Source organism: Puma concolor, chromosome B3, assembly GCF_028749965.1.
Source record: "Puma concolor isolate L17-30 chromosome B3, mPumCon1.1.hap2, whole genome shotgun sequence".
NCBI classification, from domain to species: Eukaryota; Metazoa; Chordata; class Mammalia; order Carnivora; family Felidae; genus Puma; species Puma concolor.
Window position 1 is genome coordinate 77,294,986 of NC_141672.1, and position 22,847 is coordinate 77,317,832.

Below are 22,847 nucleotides of genomic sequence, written 5' to 3' on the forward strand. Positions count from 1 at the left end.
TATGGCAAAATACCTGGGCTCAAAATTGAAGCTTGCTCCCAACAAGACAAGAGAGGAATGCAGCACAGCCTGAGAGGACCAGAGCATGCAAAACTACAAACCCAGCCTGGCTGACTCTTTCTGCCTGGTACCACACAGAGAGAGTAGTACCGGCTCAAAGGCACTGCCCCTCACCCCGATCCTCGAAGGTGCAGATACACCTGCCGCCCACACACGCTCGAGGCAGGGGCACTTGAGTGTGGCTTGTTGTGCCTCTGGGAGACCTTCGCTGGATGGATGAGATGTCTTGGGGAGCATGGGATCTGAAACGTCTGAGAAAGACGCGGAGCTAGGGCAAAGGAGTCCAACCGGGCTCACGCCAGTGATCTCTGCCGCTCCTGTCTTCGGTGCGTCTCCGGGAAGCCCACAGAACCGTGAACTATTTCGGGGAGCAGCCGCCTCCGCCACAGGAATCCGGGTCTGGGGGCAGAGGTGGGGAGACAAGTGCCCAGAATGGCCGCGACGCCGGGGCCCCGTGGCCGTGGTCTCTGAGCCTGGCCCCAGAGCCTTTCCGCATCACTTCCCAGTAAGGGTCCCCACGCCAAAAAGTGAGCCCCACTGGGGGCGCAGCGCGGCAGGTGCATGGTGGGTGGGTGGGTGGCGTGGGGACGAGGCGGGGGCTGGCACTCACAACACGGGGGAGGCGAGGGCGCTGAGAGGCGGCGTTCCTTCAGGGGCCTCCACCTGAGCCTGAGGTCCTGCGGTTCGCGACCGCCCACCCGGTGCCCATGGGGTGGGTTCTCCTTTCCCTTGCTCCGCAAGCCCTCCCCACCCGACCCATGCATCTGTTTCGCCAACGCCTCCATCTCCGCCCCCCTCCCTCTTATCCGCTTTCTGGCCCCTGACAGACGGCCTTAGTCGCCCCCCCTCTCCATTGTATTAAGGAACTCCGGGAGGGGAAATGACGCCACACGTGAGGGCCCGGGTTGGGTATCTTGAAAATCCCGGTCCCAGGACACCTGACTACCATCACGTGGAAGCGTGTGTTTGGCTCTCTTCAAAGGGACTTTCCGACCAACCCAAGACAAACTGCACCTGTGACGGACCAGTGTCTTGGCTTCGTCATTTCCAGAAAGAGCGGTGACTCAGCCCCAGTGCTGTGCACCCTTCGATAGCTCAGCTGGTAGAGCGGAGGACTGTAGACTAGACGCGATGTGGACATCCTTAGGTCGCTGGTTCGATTCCGGCTCGAAGGAGGTGCCTGTCATTTTTACTGGACCTCATGAAGGCCGCCACCGGCTAGTGTCAAAGGCCTCGCAGGAGGGACCAAAGCCAGGAAACACTTTCAGAACTCCTATACAGCTACGTGTGTGCTATCTATCCCCAGGGAACACACCTGCACCTCTTTTCCGCAGTCCACACACCCATGGCCTGCAGCGCGCAGTCTGCTTGGTACTCCTGCCTTATCAAGGAGCCCTGACGCCAGCCCTTTTTATGCACCCGGTGCTGTAGCTCCGGGATCTGCCACCACCGTTTTTGCTAAACATACATCCCTACCAAACAGGCACTGTCCTCGGCAAGCCCTGGAGGCTGATAAGCACACAGGCCATCACACGGGTCTTGGGCATCCTTCTTGAAAACCCACTCTCTCAACGTCTGTCTCAGTCTCCTTCTCCTCAGCTTCCTCCTAGCTTGGGCGCCATCTCACGTCTGTCTAGCCCAACTTCAGACTCTTGAAATTGTCTTCGGTGCGTCTCCGGGAAGCCCACAGAACTGTGAGCTATTTCGGGGAGCAGCCGTTTCCGCCACAGGAATCCGGGACTGGGGGCAGAGGCGGGGAGACAAGTGCCCAGAATGGCCGCGACGCCGGGGCCCCGTGGCCGTGGTCTCTGAGCCTGGCCCCAGAGCCTTTCCCCATCACTTCCCAGTAAGGCTCCCCGCGCAGAAAAGTGAACCCCGAGGTCCTGGGGGCGCAATGCGGCAGGTGCATGGTGAGTGGGTGGCGTGGGGACAAGGCGGGGGCGGACACTCACAACACGGGGGAGGCGAGGGCGCTGAGAGGCGAGATTCCTCCAAGGGGCCTCCACCTGAGCCTGAGGTCCTGCGATTCGCGGCCACCCACCCAGCGCCCATGGGGTGGGTTCTCCTTTCCCTTGCTCCGCAAGCCCTTCCCACCCGACCCACGCATCCGTTTCGCCAACGTCCCTTCCCCTCCCCCTCTTAATGACTTTCTGGCCCCGACGGACGGCCGTAGTCCCCCCATCGTCTCCTCTCCCACTGTATTAAGGAACTCTGGGAGGCGAAAAGACGCAACAGGTGAGGGCCCCAGTCGGGAATCTTGAAAATCGCGGTCCCAGCACAGCCGGCTGCCATCACGTAGCAGCGTGTGTTTGGTTCCCTTCAAAGGCAGCTTCTGACGAATCCAAGGCAAATTGAGCCTGGGGCGGTCCAGTCTTGGCCTCGTCATTTCCAGAAAGAGCGGTGACTCAGCCCCAATGCTGTGCACCCTTCGATAGCTCAGCTGGTAGAGCGGAGGACTGTAGACTAGACGCGATGTGGACATCCTTAGGTCGCTGGTTCGATTCCGGCTCGAAGGAGGTGCCTGTCATTTTTACTGGCCCTCATGAAGGCCTCCACCAGCGGCTAGTGCTTAACGCCAAAGCCCTCCTCTGAACCTGGCAGGGTCAAGATTACAGCAAACTCACTCTCACAGTCCAAAGCCAGGAGAAGCTTTCGGGAACCCCTGCACAGCCAGGTGTATGCTGTCGTTAAGGAACACCTGCACCACCTTTCTGCAATCCACAGACGGGTGCCTTGCAGCGCAAAAACAGTCCACCCTGCTGGGGCTTTATGGAGGAGCCCTGAGCAGCCACTTCCCACACCATCCAGGGCACTTTACACTCATGCACCCACCCCCTGTGTTCTGGGCTCTGCCACCAACACCAATTTGCCCAGATGGGCAGATCCCTGCCAAAGAGGTGGCCAAATAGGTGCTGCCCAGGGCAAGCCCTGGAGGCCCCCAAGCACACAGGCCAACACAGGGGTTAGAGGACAACCTTGGCATCCTTCTTGGAGACTCACTGTTTCATTCTCTGTATCTGTGCACGGGTGTACTCTTTTCTTTCCTCTATGTTTTTGCTTCCCAATTCCATTGCTGGGTAAATATTTTGATCTACAAAGATAGAAATGGCTCATCTTCGTGCTTAGCGTAGTATTTGTACAGAATTGCCCTTGGAGAACTTTCAAATAATTGCCAATTCTGGACTGCACCTTAGCTGACATTTGTAGGATGCAAATGTAATTTTGTATGTAGTTTGAAAGGGATGATTATAACTCTCAGTGGCCTATTTACATGGGTGTCTAGATTGTTGCTCCCGACAGACACAGGTTTTATTTGTGTTGCACTTTTTGCCTCTGGAGTTTTGTGGCTTTTGTCATAAGAACAGTGATCTTCCTACTCTGTTCACACCATTGGGCACATACAGGTGAGCTACATGAAGATTTTATAACTCTTTCTCGGCAAAGAGACCTCAGGTTTGAATGTCACCATATGCAGAAATTAGCATTGTGGGATCAACGACTAAATTTCTGGCCTCTCTTTGACACCCGAGAATTCTACTTCTTTGTGCACTCGGCTAATGCTTCCACCATTACATTTAGATTTGTTTTTTCCTGTCTACTGAGAAATGTTCCCTGAGAATATGAACTGAAGCAGGTATTCATCAATAAGGGTATAGCAAGTCCTACATCCTCTTAGCTCAAGAACCTAGGTCATGTTGGCTCAAAAAAGCTGTCACTCCTTAAGACTGTGTATGTTTTAGTCACAAACCCTTTAATAGGTACCTAATCTGTCCCAAGTACTGTGATTGTGCCAGGGAAAGAGAGATTAAAACATAGGTCTTTCCCTAAATAGTTTAGTGTTTGTAGGGGACAGACAGATGGAAGCAGATAATTAAAATATAATGTCCTGAAAACTGTAGTAGAGGTACATAGGACATTCCATGCAAATCTAAAACTAAAACTAACCTTGGAAAGTTTTAATTCAGGCTGGGGTAGAGGTCAGAGTAAAAAATGGGAGAGGTCTCCTGGTAGCACCAATGGCCTGGAGTCAGTTGACTTTTAGAACAGGAGACTAGATCTGTGATCAGGTGAGTTCAGTGGACACAGAACAGCTTTAGAAAAATACACAGAAACCTGAAGAGTGTTGATTTTGTGTGTAACCGTATATAATATCACTAGAGCATACATACAAGTCCAGGACTAGCCAGAAATGAAGTATTGATAATCATGCATGAAATTTAACCCAATCTCATCATATCCCTTGGGTTTTAATTGCTACTCACTCCAGAAGCAAGGGGAAGATTTCTCAACATCCCGTTTGAGTCTTCATAGAGAAAGCACCATGGCTTTATCACTTGATCTATATGTTATTCTAGCAGAATGGCAAGAAGAAGAAAAATGCATAATGTTCATGTACTTCAACATTCATCTCCACTCCCGTTATCACTTTCTCTACACATACATTTTTGTTGCTGCCTGGCTTGGGTGAGCTGAGAGATAAAGGCAGAAACATTGCTAATGTCGAGAGAGAAAAATCTTATGTTGAATGAAGGCTTTACTTCTTTTTCAGATTTGACTAGAATAGGGAATCGGGAAATTTCCATTCAAGATCTCTTGAGCGGTGCCTGGCTGGCTCACTTGGCACATGCAATTCCTGATCTTGGGGTTGTGAGTTCAGACCCCACTTTGGGTGTAGAGATTACTTAAAAACAAAGTAAAATAAAAAAGAACCTTTGAAATTGTCTTCTTTCTTTCTTAAACCTCACCATCTCTTTACCATCTGGGTAGCCTTTCTCAGCAAGTACTTCCTCTAACTGGGTTCCTGATGCCTGGATCAATATAATTCTTGAATGCAGGTCACCCCCAGTGGTAACTAAATAGTTCCAAACAGGTTATAAATAAAAATGTTTACTTTTCACTAATGGGATTAATTAGAAACCAAAGCTTTTGTCACTCTCCTCCATCTCTGCACTTGTGCTAATACCAGCAGTCAAGAAGGATGTAGTCCAAGACTGGCAAAAACAAACAAACAAAATATATACATATATATGTATAAATGAATATATATGTATAAATGTATATATATGTATAAATATATATATTTATATATGACTATTTGCATGTAAAATCCATAAATGAGAAACCTAAGAGCTGACCTCAAGTGGGATATGTTTTCGATCAGTGTGTAAAGGAGAGTGGAAAAATGTCGGCATCTGTTCAAGATGGAGGACAAGGTATATCTTCCTCTCAGGTACACTTTTGCCTGCTAGTCCTATATTGCACACAGACTGAAATATCTTGGGGCATTTTGTGGCAAAGCCTCCTTATTTAAATAGTAGCTTTTAGAGGGGTGCCTGGCTGGCTCAGTTGGTAGAGCACTGGACTCCTGATCTCAGGGCTTGTGAGTTCAAGCCCCATGTTGGGTGTGGGCCCTACTTTAAAAATGTCAGATAACGTATCAGATAAACTCAGAGCCTACTAAAATCATTGAGCACTGTCCAATAAATAAAACTCTCTGAAACAGGAGAGGGTGAGATCCTAGAAGTTGGTAGCCTTGAGAGATAATACGGTGACTCAGAATCAGAAGACACCCTCCCCCCTCTTTTTTTTTTTTTTTAACCAGGCAGAAAAACTGAATCTGAGAAGCCACACTTGAGATTAAAACATAAAAAAACAAGCAGTTTCTTCGTAGGCAGGGCTTGGTTTCCTGAGTGCTGTTCCCATCCCTGCAGCCTCACTTCCCCCTCAGTATGTCAGATAACAGGGCAAGAATCTGTGTCACAAAAAGGGGAAATGAGTTCCTGTCCCTCTGTCCTGTAGCATGACTCACCCTCAGTGGAAGGCCAACACTGTCGCATAAGATGGCAAGTATTGCTCTTTTTACAAGTGGGCTTTTCTGCCTCTCACCTTAATATTCTAATGGAGGTGCCTGGGTGGCTCAGTCAGTTAAGCATCTGAATTAAGTGTCCCACTTCGACTCAGGTAATGATCTCACCATTCAAATGGGTTGGAGCCCCACATCAAGCCCCGCATCACACTCCTCACTGACGGTGCAGACCCTGCTTGGGATTCTGTCTCTCTTCTTCTCTCTCTGCCCCTTCTGCACATTCAATTCCATTCCCTCCATTCCCACCTCGGCCCAAACTCTGTGACTCAGTCAAAATGTACCATGTTTCCTGGCTTACAAACACCAGATGATGACAAGGTTCTCACTCTGCTTTGATCCCTCTGCCTCATCCTTTATCAAAGTCCTTCCCATTATCTCTGAATCATTTGAGGATCATCTTTTACCACAATCTTCTCCTAGCTCCTCAAGATTCAATTTGGTTCTCCTCCTCTTTGTCTCTTTGGTACTCCTTGATTACTTTCACCTTTCCACCTATCACAACATACTGATAGTATACTTTCACATCCTCTTTAGGAGTGAGCTCCTTGAAATTTGGGGCAATGCTGTATTCATTTTGCATAGGACAGACACCCAGCATATGTGAAAATATTAACTGGCCTAAGGCACTGCAGCATCAGTTCAAGGAAGATGAGGGTTGTGAACGAATCATTACAACTCGGAGTAATAACTAGAGACCTGCTTTATTGGAAGACCAAAAAGAGCCCCATAATTTCTTCTAAGATAACAACCAGAGATGACATATCCCACTTAAAGAGCCCAGGGTTTTCTGTGATGAAAAGTGAATGAGGAAGCATCTGGGAATCACACAATAAGGTATTCAAATTAACTCTACCCCTGAGGAAATTTGAAAGTTGAAAAAAATACATGAAAATATCTGCTTGATGACATCAGAGAGATAAAACAAAGATAAGAAGGGTTATTTAGCCAAAATATAGGAGTGATAATAACTAGAAATCTACAGTGATATTAACTAGAAACTCCCCACCTATAAGGAAATAATTCATATTATGCTGCCAATGTGAATTGTATATCAGAAGCAAGCAAGAACATAAGAAAATTACCATGGGCCAGTTTCATTCATAAACATAGATATAAAAAATTGTAAACAGAAAATTAGCAAACCAAATAGTGATATATATAGAAATTATAACTTATCTTACAGAACTGGAGCTATTAGATAAAAGTAGGATTGATTTAACATTAGAAAAATCAATGTTCTTCACTACACTAAGATACCAAAGGAGAAAAATAGATGCAGAAAATTTGTCTAATAAAATCCAATATCTGTCATGGTAAAAATGATAAATAAACTAGGAATAGAAGTCAATTTACTTAGTTTGAGGAAGTGTTTCTGCAAAAAGGAAGTCTCATTATATCTTGTATCTCACAATATATTTAATGGTGAAATGGTGTTAGATTTCTGTTTGAGACTGAAACACAATTAGGATGCCCACTAATCTGCTGTTTCACATTATACTGAAGGTTTTCGTTAGAAGAAATGAAAATGAAGAAATGATTGAGTAAAAAGAAAATTGAAGAAATCTACAAAGTAACAATACTGTGGACACCATTTGTAGGATTTAAGATCCACCAACTGAAAATCAATGAACTCCTAGGTGTTTGTCCCTCTTGGTTAGTGGGATGGCTTTTGGTGACAATAGTCTGAAACACCTTCTCTTCTCGCCTCTCTCTTCTCTCTGGTGTCTGTGGTGAGGTGTGAAGGCTCATGTACACCATGACACATACCGCCACGCCCCTCCCCCGCCCTTGCAGTTAACCTCATCAGTCCTGGCCAGAGATATGTGAGCACAAGTGATATAAGTGTCCTCGTATGCCAACCCTGTGCTCTCCTCCTCATCCTTGGTGACTGTGCAGACCTTACATTGAGGAGCCTGGATCTCCAAGCCACTGCTGCAGCCCACAAGACTGTGAAATGAATGAGAAATAAATCTTCACTGCATAAAGCCAAAGAAAAAAATCTACAGGTGTATTACTAGAAATAATAAGCAATAGTCAAAGATTACTTACGTTCTTCTATGCCATAATACTAGTTAGAATGTTAAATTTAAAAAGATTACCTTTATAATAGCATCAAACAATGAAATACCTAGAAACACATCTTTTAAAATGTGCAAAAATCTCCAGGCACAAAATGCAACATATTATTGGAGAATTAAGGGAAAGCTACACAAAGGGAAAGACAGCCCCTGTTTTTTTTTCCTGTACTGGAAAACTCAATACTATAAAAATGTCAAATCTTAAAGTAATCTATGATCTTAAAATCCAATAAAAATTCCACACTTGGGCAGTGCAATTGACAATTCTAAAGTATATATGGGCACGCAAAGGGCCAAAACTAGTTTAATAGACTCTTGGAGAAAAACAAATAGAGAAGACTTGCTGTATCAGAAAGTAGCCATAATTATTATGAAGACACAATTTAGTCAGAGTGGTAGTGATATAGGATAGGCAAATATACCAATGGAACAGTACAGTTTAGAAAAATAGACGAATGGTTGGTCGCTGATTTATGACAAAGATTAGTGAGAGAGGGGAGGGAACAGACTTTTCAATAAATGGTGATGGATCATTCACCTAACATAATGGGGGAAATGAATCTTGATTTATTAAAGCACATATCACATGTAAAATGATAAATGATAAACCCAATTGTGAAGTGTAAAATAGTACAGCTTATTTTAAAAAACATAAGAGAATGTCTTGATGACCTTGAGACAGGCAAATATTTCTTAAACAAGACCTATAAAAACAAATATAAAGAGATAAATGTGATAAATTGGGCTACATTAGAAGTAAAATCTCATTTAAAAAATTCCACTGAAAAAAATAAAAAAACAACAAAAAATTCCATTCAGTGAACAGTCCTGCACAGAGTGGAGAATGTATTTGTGTGTACAACAAAGGATTTATATCCCAAATATGTGAAGAATGCCTACAAATTTATAAGAAAAACAATTGATAACCCATCCCAAATGCTTTTTTCTTCATCAGTTTTTAAAGCAATGTAATTCCTGAAATATTTTGATGACCTTTTATTCTATTAGAAAAAATACGTTCTCCTAAAACTTCACAAACAATGTATCTATGTTCCAAAGGTTTTAAATATAACATTTTAAAAGCCTTAAATTTTTCTTTGAGGTTTTATGTGAAACATTTACTTTCTTCAGGAAAATAACTTTTAATATCTAAAGAAAAATATATTAAAATCAATCATTTTTTATTAAAAATGTTTTTGTAACACTTTTATTTATTTTTGAGAGACAGAGCATGAAAGGGGGAGGGACAAAGAGAGAGAGGTAGACACAGAATCCAAAGCAGGCTCCAGGCTCTGACAGAACAGATCCTGATACAGGGCTTGGACCCATGAACAGTGAGATGATGACCTGAGCCAAAGTTAGATGACTAACCAATTGAGCCACCCAAGCATCCCTAAAGTCAACTATTTTTAAAAATGGATGAATGCTCGTACAAAAAAAAAAAAAGTGCTTTTATCACCTTTTCCCTAAAGAGAAACACAAACTATTTCACTATCTTTAACAAACTCTCAAACTACAGCTGTTTAAAAACTTGAAATTACATGAATCAAATTTTTCAACTATTATGGAGCCAAAGGTGTTGAGATTTCACATATTAAAGAACTATCTTATAGTTTTCAATAGCTCAAAAGCCAATAACACGCAAGTGCTACTGTTTCTAGATAGTCAAAAATCAGAAGGAATTGCATGGTCTGAAGGGTATTTTAAGTTATATGAGGTCATTGATATCCCATACATAATTCAAGTATGATATTCTAAAGATGGCAATTAAAAAATAAATATCACTTTACAACCCAATACATGACAGTAAAGTCTGGAAACTTAGTTTTTCCTCCACCTTTAATTTATGTTGTTAGATATTGGAGCCTTAAGAATCTCTTAAAAAGTCATTAGACTACTTTTTAGAGCAGTTTTAGGTTTACGGAAAAATCGCATAGAAATTACAAGTCACCATACTCCTCATGTTTCCCCTATTATTAAAATGTTGCATTAATGTAATACATTTGTTATAATCGATGAACCAATATTGATACATTGATATATAACTAAAGTCTATAGACATTACTCTTTGTGTTGTATAGATTTGAGAAACGCATAATTTCATGTATCCATCATTACAGTAACATACAGAGTAGTTTTTCTGCCCCCCAAATGCCTTGTGCCCCACTTATTCATCCCTCCCTTGTAAACCTCTGATTTTTTTTTTCTTTAAGATTTTTAAGTAATCTACATACCCAACATGGGGTTTGAACTCACAACCTTGAGATCAAGTGTCACATGCTCTACTGACTGAGCCAGCCAGGAACCCAACCACTGACCTTTTTACTTTTCCAATAGTTTTGCCCTTTCTAGAATATCATATTATTATAATTACACAGTATCCTTTTTAGACTAGTTTCCCTTACTTAGCAACATGCATTCAAGTTTCCCTCCATGTCTTTTTATAGCTTGATAGCTCATTTCTTTTTTAGCACTGATGGATTTATCTGGAAGAATCCCAGTTTATTTATCCCTTCATCTACTGAAGGATATCTTGGTGGATTCTAAGTTTTGGCAGTTATGCATAAAGCTACTATAAATATTCATGTGCAGATTTTTGTGTAGTCATAGTTTTCAACTCATTTGGGTAAATACATAGGAGCATGATTGCTGGATCATATGGTAAGTCTATGTTGAGCTGTGTAAGAAACTGACAAACTGTCTTCCAAAGTGGCTGTATCCTTTTTATCCCTGCCAGCAATGAATTGCTATTCCTATTACTATTACTAATTGCTATTCCTATTACTGCACACTCTTGTCAGCATTTGGTGTTGTCAGTGTTTTGGATTTCAGCCATTCTACTAGGTATGTAGGGTATCTCATTGTTTTAATTTGCAATTCCTAATGATGTGTGATGCTTTTTCATATGCTTATTTGCCATCTGCGTGTCTTCTTTGGTGAGATGTGTGTTCAGATCTTTTACCCATTTTTAAAACTAGGCTGCTTGTTATTTTATTGTTGAGTTTTAAGAGTTCATTTTATGTTTTGGATACAAGTTCTTTACCACACATATGTTTTGCAAATATTTTATCCTAGTCTGTGGCTTGTGTTTTCATCCTTCTAACAGTGTCTTTCACAGAGCTAAAGCTTTCAATTTTAATGAAGTCCAATGTATCAATATTTTCTTCATAGTCTGCTTTCTGGGTTGTATTAAAAGACCCAGTGCCAAATGCAAGGTAATTTGGATTTTTTTCCTATGCTATATTCTGGAAATTTTATTTTGCGTTTTACATTTAAGTCTATGATCTCTTTTGAGTTCCTTTTTGTGAAAGGTGTAAGATCTGTGTCTAGAGGCTTTTTTTTTTTCTTTTGGTATGTGGATGTCTAGTTGAGCACCATTTGTTGAAAAGACTATCCCCTTTCTCTCTCTCTCTCTTTTTTAAAGTGTATTCATTTATATTTTTAGTTATCTCTACACCCAATGATGATCCCAAGATCAAGAATTGCATGCCCTTCCGACTGAGCCAGCCAGGTACCCCAAGACAGTCCCCTTTTCTCCATTGAATTGCCCTTGCTACTTCTTCAAAGTAGCCTTCTTCTAATCTTATATTTATGTAGGTCTGTTTCTGAGTTTTTTGTTCTAATCCATTGATCTGTTTGTTCTCTTGCCAATTCCATTAGTGTGTTGATCACTGTAGCTGTGTAGTAAGTCTTAAAGTTGGGTAGTGTCAGTCTTCCAACATTGATCTTCAGTGTCATGTGAATTGTGGGCCTCCATATAAACTTTAAGTTTTTGATACCACAAAATTTTCTGGGATTTTTATTGGGATTGTGTTGATTCTATAGGTCAAGTTCAGAAGAACTGACATCTTAACAATATTGAGTCTAGGAAGACCCATGTGCATAAAATATCTCTCCTTTAATTCTTCTTTAATTTTTTCATCAGTATTTTGTAGTTTTCCTCATACAGATCTTATACATATTTTGTTAGTCTTTCTCTCTTTCTCTCTAGCTCACCTCTCTAAGGTCAGGGCTCCCTCCCCACTCTGCTCCCATGGCTCTTTTCTCCCACAAATCAACTCTCCTCAATTCCTACGTTCCGCAGTGATTTTCCTGTTTGTAGACATGCAGCTTTGCTCTCTAAGACTTCCAATCAATTTCTTAGGTGTGCAGAATGATTTGATATTTATCTAGCTGTTCGGAGAGGAAGCAAGCTTAGGGTTGCTCTACTCCTCCTCCATCTTAACCCTTTCCCCTATACATATTTTGTTAGAATTATACCTAAAGATTTATTTTTTGTTGTGCTAATATAAATGATACTGTGTTTTAAATTTCTTTTTAATGTTTTATTATTAGTTTTGAGAGAGAGAGAGAGAGCAGGGGAGGGGCAGAGAGAGAGGAAGACACAGAACCCAAAGCAGGCTCCAGGCTCCGTCCGAGCTGTCAGCGCAGAGCTCGACAAGGGACTGGGACTCATGAACTGTGAGATCATGACCTGAGCTGAAGTCAGCCACTCTACCGACTGAGCCACCCCAGAGCCCATTAAATTTCAAATCCCAACTGTTCCTATATACTAGCTGCTATAGAGGAAAACAATTGACTTAGGTATTAAACTTGTATCCTGTAATTGTGCTATAATTACTTAGTAATTACAAGAGGACAGTTTTTTGGTCCATTTGGAAATTTCTATATAAACAATTATATCATCAGTGCACAAAGACAGTTTTATTTCTCCCTTCTCTATCTGTATACCTTTATCTTATTGTCTGCATTAGCTAGGACTTCCAGTATGATGCTGAATATGAGTGATGAAAGAGGATATCATTGTTTTTGTTCTTGATGTTAGGGGGAAAGCATCTAGTTCCTCACAGTTAAGTATGATATTAGCTATAGGTTTTTTGTAGATATTCTTCATCGAGTTGAGAAAGTTCCCCTCTATTCTTAGTTTACTGAGCATTTTTATCATGAATGAATGATGGATATGTCACATGCTTTTTCTATATCAACTGATATGATTATATGATATTTCCTCTTTAGGCTGTTGATGTAATGGATTACATTAATTGGTTTTTTGATGTTAAATCTTCATATCTATAATAAAGCCCACTTGGTCATGGTGTAAAATACATTATTGGATTTGATTTGATAATTGTGTTGAAGATTTTTGTATCTGTGTTCATGAGAGATATTGGTCGGTAATTTTCCTTTATTGTTTTTGTCTGGTTTTCATATTAAGGTAATTTTGGCCTCATGGAATGACTAGGAAGTATTCCTTCTGTTTCTAACTTCTATAAGAGATTGTAGGAAACTGGTATCATTTCTTTCTTAAATGTCTGATAGAACTCACCAGTGAAACCATCCAGGAATGGTGCTTTTTTTTTTAGAAGGTTATAAATTTTTGATTCAATTTCTTTAATATAGAAAGGCCTAATCACAAGACCTACTTCTCCTTGTGTGAGTTTTGGTAAAATGTGTCTGTTAAGGATTTGGCCTATTTCACCTAAGTTATCAGATTTACAGGCATAGAATTGTTAATAATATTCCCCTATAATCCTTTTAATGTCCATGAGATCAGTAGTGAATACCTCTATTTCATTTCTGACATTAATAATCTGTGTCTTTTCTCTTTCTTTCTTTCTTTCTTTCTTTCTTTCTTTCTTTCTTTCTTTCTAGTAATTTGCATCTTTTCAATTTATATTTCACTAAATAGGTTAGCTTATTTAGAAGTTTATAAATGTTACTGATCTTTTCAAAGAACCAGCCTTTGTTTTCACTCGTTTTCTCTACTAATTTCCTGTTTTCAATTTCATTGATATTTGTTCTAATTATTATTATTTCTTTTCTTCTGCTTATTTGGATCTAATTTCCTCTTCTTCTAGTTTCCTAAGATGGAAGCCTAGATTACTGATTTTAGATCTTTCTTCTTTCCTAATATGTGTATTCAATGTAATAAATTTTCCCCTAATCATTGTGTTTTCTGCATTCAACACTTTTTGACAAGCTGTGTTTTCATTTTAATTTAGTTAAAAATATTTTATTTGTTTTTTTTTTTTTTAGAGAGAGAGAGTGTGAGCAGGGGAGAGGGGCAGAGGGAGAGAGAATCTTAAGCAGGTTCCCATGCTCAGTGCAGAGCCCAGTGCTGGGACTGATCCCACAACCCTGGGCTCATGACCTAAGCCAAAATCAAGAGTTGGACACTCAACCGACTGAGCTACCCAGGCTCCCCTAGTTCAAAATATTTTAAAACGTCCTTTCATGTTTCTTTTTTGATCCATGAGTCACTTGGAAGTGTGTTGTCTAATCTACAAATATTTGGGGATTTTCCAGCTATCTTTGTATTATTGCTTTCTGGTTTAATTCCATTGTGGTCTGAGAGAATTATACAGTTTCTATTATTTTAAAATTGTAAACATGTATTTTATGACCCAGACTGTGGTCCACCAAAATCAGCTTATATCAGTACAGCAAGGAGAGCACTAGAATGATTCTTTTTTTTTCCTAGCCAAAATCCTAAATTGCAAAATCCTTTTCAGTAAGGAAGGAGCTTACTCCTGTCAAACCCAGCAAGAAGGTGTTAAGAAGCTTAAAGTCTCTGGCAGTTAATGCACAACTCAGCCCTAACTCCTGAGAACACAGCCTCTTTACCAGCACCATTTGGGAGAGGTGCTAAAATTGAGATTCAGAGCAAGTTACGATGGAGGAAACCCAACTCAAATACTTGCCCACCATGTGCAAACAATTCCAACTCCAAATTTAGAGCACAGAGAGACAGCTTGGTCTAAAAGAAAACCTGGCCTGTCAGGCAAGACTCCTATAGGAAACTGGGAATCAGCAGGCCACAGTGATCACGCTCCCTCTAGGAACGTAAGACCTCCATGGTGGCAACCTTGTAAGTCTCAATGATTGACTCAAGCTTTGAGTCAATCAAACCTTCCCCTAGAATCCCTTCTAGGCACATCCACCTGGATTCCTGTGTAACAGCTTAGGGAACATATTATAGTTCCTATGTGGGTGGTTAAGGAGGCTGAACTTCAACTTCAGAGACCATGTTGTCCTCTGGGGATCAAAGGGAAAGAGTCCACACATTCATGAAAGAGATGACTCTCCCTTGGTGGAATATTCACAAACATTATTGCTTAGGAACATGAAGGCTTCTGGTAAGGGTTAGTGACTTCTTGTCCTGTCAGGTGTGATTGGTGGAGAACATGGGTCACATGTGGTCTTAAGAAGCTGAGGCCTTCTTTATTACCCAGGCTAGTTGTCATCCTTCTCACTCCCAGCAAGAGACTGGGTGGTTTGTCTCTGGAACAGGTAGGTAAAGCAGAAAGTCTTTTACCTTTGAAACTAGGGGATTAAATAAATTATATATACTGGTTACTGTGATGTCTGTTTTAGATGCCACATATTTAGCAGTTAGATAGGAAACTGAAGAATTTTCTTTGCATTATCTGACAAGTCCAAAAGGAAAAGTATGAAGATACTGGCATAGGTGCTTCCTAAGATACAAGCCAGTGGTATCACCATAGAGTGAGGCTGAGAATTATCAAGTACCATCCATGCACTCAGAGCTTCCAAATAGCTACTTAGTTTCCCTCTCTTAATATAAACATTTAACCAAGGATCAGCCAATTATTGGAAAAAAATCATCTAATGTGATTTTATTTGTCTGAAACAAGTAAGCGAGAGAAGATAACTTGGAGGAAGCAGTGACCATATAGGGAGAAGATAATTTTACTTAAAAAATTTTTTCTTATAGATTTTGTTTTTAAGTAAGCTCTACACGCAACGTACATCAAGAGTCACATGCTCAACTAAGCTTGCCAGATGCCCTGATAATTTGAAAGTGTCATTAACAGGGTGCCTGGGTGGCTCAGACGGTTAAGCGTCTGACCTCAGCTCAGGTTATGATCTCACAATTTGTGAGTTCCAGCCCAGCGTCAGGCTCTGTGCTGACAGCTCAGAGCCTAGAGCCTGCTTTGGATTTGGTGTCTCCCTCTCTCTGCCCCTCCCCTACTCATACTCTGTCTCTCCATCTCTCCAAAGTGAATAAACGTTAAAAAAAAAAAATGTCTGGGTGGCTCGGTCGGTAGGTTGGAAGTCTGACTTCGGCACAGGTTATGATCTCACTCGGTTTGTGGGCTCGAGCTCCGCGTCGGGTTTTGTGCTGATGGCTTGGAGCCTGGAGCCTCCTTCGAATTCTGTGTCTCCTCCTCTCTCTGCACCTCCCATGATCATGCTCTGTCTCTCTCTGTCTCTCAATAATAAATAAACGTTAAAAAAAATTTTTTTAAATGTCATTAATGTTCTCAGAGAGAATATGTTACAATCATAAGACAGAAAAGAGTTTTGCAAAACCAAAACAAACAAAAAAGAATTATATGAATTAAAAAATATGATAGATTTTAAAATGTGCCATAACATAAAGGCAAGTAAAGCAAATACTTACTAATAGAGAATAAGATAGAAAAGGTAAGAACATTTGAGGATCAGTAAAGGAGGTTGTATTTCCAGTTGATAAAAGAAGAGAGGAAAAATGGAGACAGAAAAATTGCCAAAATAATCCCTGAAAATTTACTATATTTCAAGGGCATTAGTTTCTTGATGATGTTGTTTGATATTCAAAAGTCTTTATTGTTGGGGCACCTGGCTGGCTCAGTCAGTAAAGCATGTGACTCTTTTTTTTTTTTTAGCATTTATTTATTTTTGAGAGACAGAGTGAGCAGGGGAGGGGCAGGGAGACAGACACACACACAGAATCCGAAACAGACTCCAGGCTCAGAGCTGTCAGCACAGAGCCCGATAAGGGCTCAAACTCACAAACCATGAGATCATGACCTGAGCCAAAGTCAGATGCTTAACTGACTGAGCCACCCAGGCACCCCACATGTGACTCTTGATCTTAGGGTTGTGAATTTGAGCCCCATTTTGGTGTAGAGATTATTTTTTAAAAGTGTTTATTTTTGCTGAAGTACAATAGATCTATTTTTTAAAAATTTTGATACTGGTGCTTTTGGTGTTACGTCTGAGAGTCTGTTGCCAAACCAAGGTCATGAAGATTTACCCTTATGTTTTCTTTTAGCAGTTTTATAGTTTTAGCTCTCTTGTTTGGGTCTTTGGTCCATTTTGAGTTAATTTTTGTACATGGTGTGAGCTAAAAGTCCAACTTCATTCTTCATTCTTTTGCAGCAATTAAATAACTAATTGTTCTAGCACCATTTGTTAAAAGACTTTTCTTCTCTCATTAAGTAGTCTTGGCACTGTTTTTTTTTTAATGTTTATTTATTTTGAGAGAGAACGAATGCAGATGCACAAGCTGCAGAGTGGCAGAAGGAGAGGGAGAGAGAATCATGACCTGAGCCCAAATCAAGAGTCAGATATTCAACTGAGTAGGCCTCCCAGGCACCCTGGCACTCTTGACTATAGATGTATGGATTAATTTTAGACTCTCAATTCTATTCCATTGATCTATCTATCTATCTATCTATCTATATACACACACATATATATCTGTCCTTATGCCAGTACCATACTGTTTTGAGTGCTGTAGCTTTGTAGATGACTTTAAAATCAAGAAACGTGGGGGCGCCTGGGTGGCTCAGTCGGTTAAGCAGCTGACTTCGGCTCAGGTCATGATCTCGCGGTCCGTGAGTTCGAGCCCCGCCTTGGGCTCTGTGCTGACAGCTCAGAGCCTGGAGCCTGTTTCAGATTCTGTGTCTCCCTCTCTCTGACCCTCCCCCATTCGCGCTCAGTCTCTCTCTGTCTCAAAAATAAATAAACGTTAAAAAAAAAATTTTAAATCAGGAAATGTGAATCCTCCAACTTTATTTTTATTTTTCAATACTGGCTTGGCTAGTTGGGGTCTCTTGAAACCCCATAAGAATTTTAGAATCAGCATGTCCATTTCTCAAAAAAAAAAATGCAGTTGAGGTTTTGATAAGGATTGCGTTGAATCTATAGATTACTTCGGTTAGTAATGCCATCTTAACAATGCAGTTGATCCTTCAACTGCATAGGTCCATTTATATTCAGATTAAAAAAAAAACAAAGTACAGTACTGTAAGTGTTTTTTCTTTTCCCTATGACTTTTTTTTTTAATTTTAAAAAAAATTTTAAGTAATCTCTACTCTGAACATGGGGCTTGAACTCACAACCCTGACATCAAGAGTCACATGCTCTACCAACTGAGCCAGTTGGTAGGTGCCCCTTATAACTTTATTAATAACATTTTCTTTTGCTTACTCTATTGTAAATATAGCATATAAAAATACATATAACATATAAAATGTGTGTTAATTGACTGTGTATGTTATTAGTCAGGCTTCAGGTTAACAGTATGCTATTAGCAGTTAAGTTTTTAGAGACTCAAAAATTATACTTGGATTTTCGACTATGCAGGAGGGTCAGTATCCCTAACCCCAGTGTTGTTCAAGGGTCAACTGTATTAAGTCTTTTAAACCATGAACATGGGATGTCTTTCCATTTAATTAGGGATACTTAAATTTCTCTCAACAATATGTTTAATTTTTAGTGTACAAGTCCTACATCTCCTTGGTTAAATTTGTTTCTAAGTATTTTATTCATTATTATGCTATTGTAAATGGTAGAATTGTTTTCTCAATTTAATTGGATTATTTATTGTTAGTGTATAGAAATACAAATGATTTTTGTATGTTGACTTTGATACCTACAGCATTGCTGAATTCATTTATTTGCTCTAATTTTTGGGTGAATATGTGTGTGGATTCCTTGGGATTTTCTATATAAAAATCATAAAATCTCCCAGTAGAGATAGTTTTAATTTCTTCCTTTCCAAATTGGATGCACTGGATATATTATATTGTTTTGTTTTGTTTCATCTCATCTTGTGTCATTTCATTGCATAGCATTCCATTCTATTCTATTTGCCTAAATGCCCTGGCTGGAATTTCTAGTTGAATATTGAATAGAAATGAAGAAAGTGGTTATCCTTGTCTTGTTTCTGATTTAACGGGGAAAAAAATGAAAATGAGCCTTGAAAAAGAGACTGAGGGGCGCCTGGGTGGTTCAGTCGGTTAAGCGGCCGACTTCGGACTCAGGTCATGATCTCACAGTCCGTGAGTTTGAGCCCCGCGTCGGGCTCTGTGCTGACGGCTCAGAGCCTGGAGCCTGTTTCGGATTCTGTGTCTCCCTCTCTCTGACCCTCCCCTGTTCATGCTCTGTCTCTCCCTGTCTCAAAAATAAATAAAACGTTAAAAAAAAAAAAAAAGAGACTGAGATACAAAAAGAAAGGTCAACAAAGAAATTGATTTAAAAAAAGAAAATTCTTCAGTTTCTTATCTAACTGCTAAATATGTGGCATCTAAAACAGACATCACAGTAACCAGTACACATAATTTATTTAACCCCCTAGTTTCAAAGGTATAAGACCTTCTGCTTTACCTGTTCCAGAGACAAACCATCCAGTCTCTTGCTGGGAATGAGGGGGATGACAATTAGCATGGGTAATAGAGAAGGTATGTAGACCCAAACTGCTTCTTAAACATTTTTCATCCAACTCTTAATTTAGCCTTCCACTCACTCCACTTCCAAAAAGAGAGGGAGTCTGGAATAAATTGAACTGATTTTTGTTTTTTCTCACTGCTTGAAGAGAATTCATCTTTTTTGACAAATCTTTTCATGTCAGCCACTGCTAAATTATCTGCTTTTCTTCTTCTGAAATGGTGTCGCTACTGTTTCCTTTTCCATGCTATGGTTTTAGTGGGGCTTCAGGAAGGAGTAGATGTAGATTTATGCCTTTTTCAAATTTGAAAAATTAAAGATTTTTTTTTTCTACTTTTAAGTATGTGTTTCTTCTAAAGCCACTTGTCCTGTTTTATCCTTCTCTTTCCACTGTGGCTATATTCAAAGCCAGGTGATATTTGAGGGTCAGTTAAAATGTATCAATTAAGGACTATGAAGTGGTTATCTCCTGTTTGTATTTTAGATTTGCATTGTATTTCTCTGTTCTTAATTCAATTATCTACCATGTTTTTTTCTCCTAGAAGTTCTTTTTACATAAACATTTGGTACTGGCACTCTGCCTTGTTTTTTTTAATGTTGTTATGTAGTTACCCTTTTAAAAAATGAAAAGGCAAGAAAAAGAAGAAGAGAAAACATAATTTTTATTTCATTTTAAGGAACTTGTCATAGTGAGAAAGATAGGTTTCTGTATCCAGTGTAGTATTTTAATCCAGTCTCCCGATTCTGAACTATGATTCTCTATGTGTGTGTTTTGGCATTGCCTCCATTATTTTTGGATCAGAAAACAGGGTGTTGCTGAGAGACTTGAATTCCTCTTGGAGTTAGTAGTTCATTATAGTTTTACATTTTCTGGCTCTGAGTAGCCCACATGGTATTTGATATTCCCCAGTGGCTACTTGGCTAATTTTGTGGAATTAGAGTTGCTATCTTTAAGAAAGTATTTCTGACATTAATTTTTAACTAATTTCCAAAAACTTAGAATTTTCTTTAGAGATGTGATTGTCATATTTCTGAGGCTTTTTTATTATAAAAAATTTCAAGCATACTAAAAATAGAATAATATAATGAATCACGGTGTAGCCAATGCACAGTTCCATGAATTACAAATTTAGGGCGAAGCTAATTTTACCTATCCGCCCCCCCCATCACTTTATTTGGAAGCAAATCCCAGATATATCATTTTGCTATAACTTATTTTTTGACATAGAGTTGCAAGAGCTGCTGCTCTCAAGTTTGGGGTTCAGAGCAGTTTAGTTCACATACCATTATTGAGCACCTAATGTGTGCCAGGCACTGTGCTTGGTGCTTGAAATACAGAGATCAAAATATAATTCCTGGGGCGCCTGTGTGGCTCTGTTAGTTGAATGTCCGACTTCAGCTCTAGAAATACAGAGATCAAAATATAATTCCTGGGGCGCCTGTGTGGCTCTGTTAGTTGAATGTCCGACTTTGGCTCAGGTCACGATCTCGCGCTTCGTGAGTTTGAACCCCACGTCAGGCTCTGTGCTGATAGCTCAGAGCCTGGAGCCTGCTTTGGATTCTGTGTCTCCCTCTCTCTCTGCCCCTCCCCTGCACATACTCTGTTTCTCCCTGTCTCTCAAAAAATGAATAAATGTTTTTAAAAAATTAAAAAAATATATAATTCCTACCTAGGAATTCAGAGTCTAACAGGGGATGCAGATGAGAAAGCAGAAATACAATGGGTTAAGTATTGAGAGTGAGGTCAGCAGAACGTGCCCCAATTCAGGTCGGAGAGCAGGCAGAGTGGTGGGATAGGGAGTGGTGGGTAGGAGAAGATTCTCAGAAGAACTGATATGCACCAGAGTACATGGAGTATGAATAGGAGTTAGTCAAGTTTTCAGCCAGGGGCATAGAGTAGACACAAATGAAAAAAAATGTGAACAACAGTCCAGAATTCTAAACATTGTTTGGGTGTGTGGTATGGTATATATTACCAGAGGACAAAGTAAAAGACTGGGAGAAGCAGAAGAAGATAGAAATGACATGAGGAATCTTTCCCTATCTTATTATACCCTGAAGGCTCCTATCACTTGCCAACCCAGAATCAAGGGTAGGGATTCCCAATATCACTTTAAGTCCTCAGGGAGAAGACACAATGTCTGTGTTACCTGGAGAGTAAACGTTTCCCCTAAGTGCCATGCAGAAGAAAGTTGGATGATGACTATGGTCTCCCACACTTGGTCTGACTCAATTTTTTCTCTCATTCCCACTGTATTGCCCCAAGCCTTTTGGGGCTGCTGGCTTGAGGGGGTTGGCAGATGGAGGCAGAAACATTCCCAGTCACCTCTTGTTGGATGAAGGATCAGCCTCTTTTTCAGATTTATCAGTAATGGAGTCTGGAAAATTTCCATTGAATTGCATATCTCCCTTGGGTCTTTTCAGAATTATTTTCTCGTTCTCTCTCATGGTTTTACCTCAACACTTGGGTCTCACTTCTCTAGCAGGTACTGCTGCTAACCAGGCTCCCAATGTCTGGATTAATCAATCCTCATTTTAGGACATCTCCATTGGAAACTGAAGTTATGCACAAAGGATTCTGTCCTACAATACAGGGGTTAGTTTGAAACAAGTCTTCAGGCTTTTCCTTCTCTGCACTTAGGCTAATGCCAGGATTTAGGGAGGATGCATTGTAGAACAGGAAAAAAAGTGAAGACCTGCCTTTAGATGGAACATTTTTTCAACTATTGGAAATGAAAAGAACTTTAGGTAAGTGCAGTAAGTCCTTTCATAGCTAGATGAACGATTTGACCCCTCCATATCCACCCTTTGCCTTCCAACCCCATGTTATTCTAGAGTACCATACCTTGGAGCATTGTGAGATCATGGTCCTTCACTTGAAGGGTGCCTGTTTAAGCCTAAGACAGTGATCACATTGTAGAAGGCACTCTTTTTACAAGGAGGGAAAGGTGGGCCCTGATGGCTGACCTGTACATGGCCATACAAAGGGACAAGTGTGATGCAGCCACCTCAGGATCAGAAAGCCCCTTTGTTTACAAGGCAGAAGAATAGCATCGGAGGAATTATGCCCAAGAGGAAAACACAAGAGAAGAAGCAGATTATCTAACTGCTGCCTGTTTTCCCAAATGCTTTGCCCATCCTTAGGAACTCCAGGCTGTGGTTAGCCTCACACTACAGGGTATGAAAAGGACCAGGGTGGAGCTGACCATTGGGTCATAAAAAGGGAAAGAGAATCCTTACAAGGTGATCCCCACCCTCATGGAAACATCAAGGACATTCAGGGGTAGGTAGGAGGGATTCCTTCCACATTTAAGGTTGCGACTCATCTTCCTCTTAGTTAAGGTATAGTTAGGTTCAGTTCAGTGGAAATATTTTCACAGAAAGCC

At 40.5% G+C, this 22,847-nt stretch overlaps 2 non-coding genes across 2 annotated transcripts; both read left to right on the forward strand.

The window, feature by feature from the left end:
- The first annotated feature begins 1,144 nt into the window (after window positions 1–1,144).
- On the forward strand, window positions 1,145–1,235 carry TRNAY-GUA (transfer RNA tyrosine (anticodon GUA)). Its single transcript is given in 2 exon segments — window positions 1,145–1,181; window positions 1,200–1,235. It is a non-coding gene; the product is annotated as a tRNA-Tyr (tRNA).
- Window positions 1,236–2,485: 1,250 nt separating this feature from the next.
- Window positions 2,486–2,576, forward strand: TRNAY-GUA (transfer RNA tyrosine (anticodon GUA)). The gene is given in 2 exon segments: window positions 2,486–2,522; window positions 2,541–2,576. It is a non-coding gene; the product is annotated as a tRNA-Tyr (tRNA).
- Window positions 2,577–22,847: the final 20,271 nt, after the last annotated feature.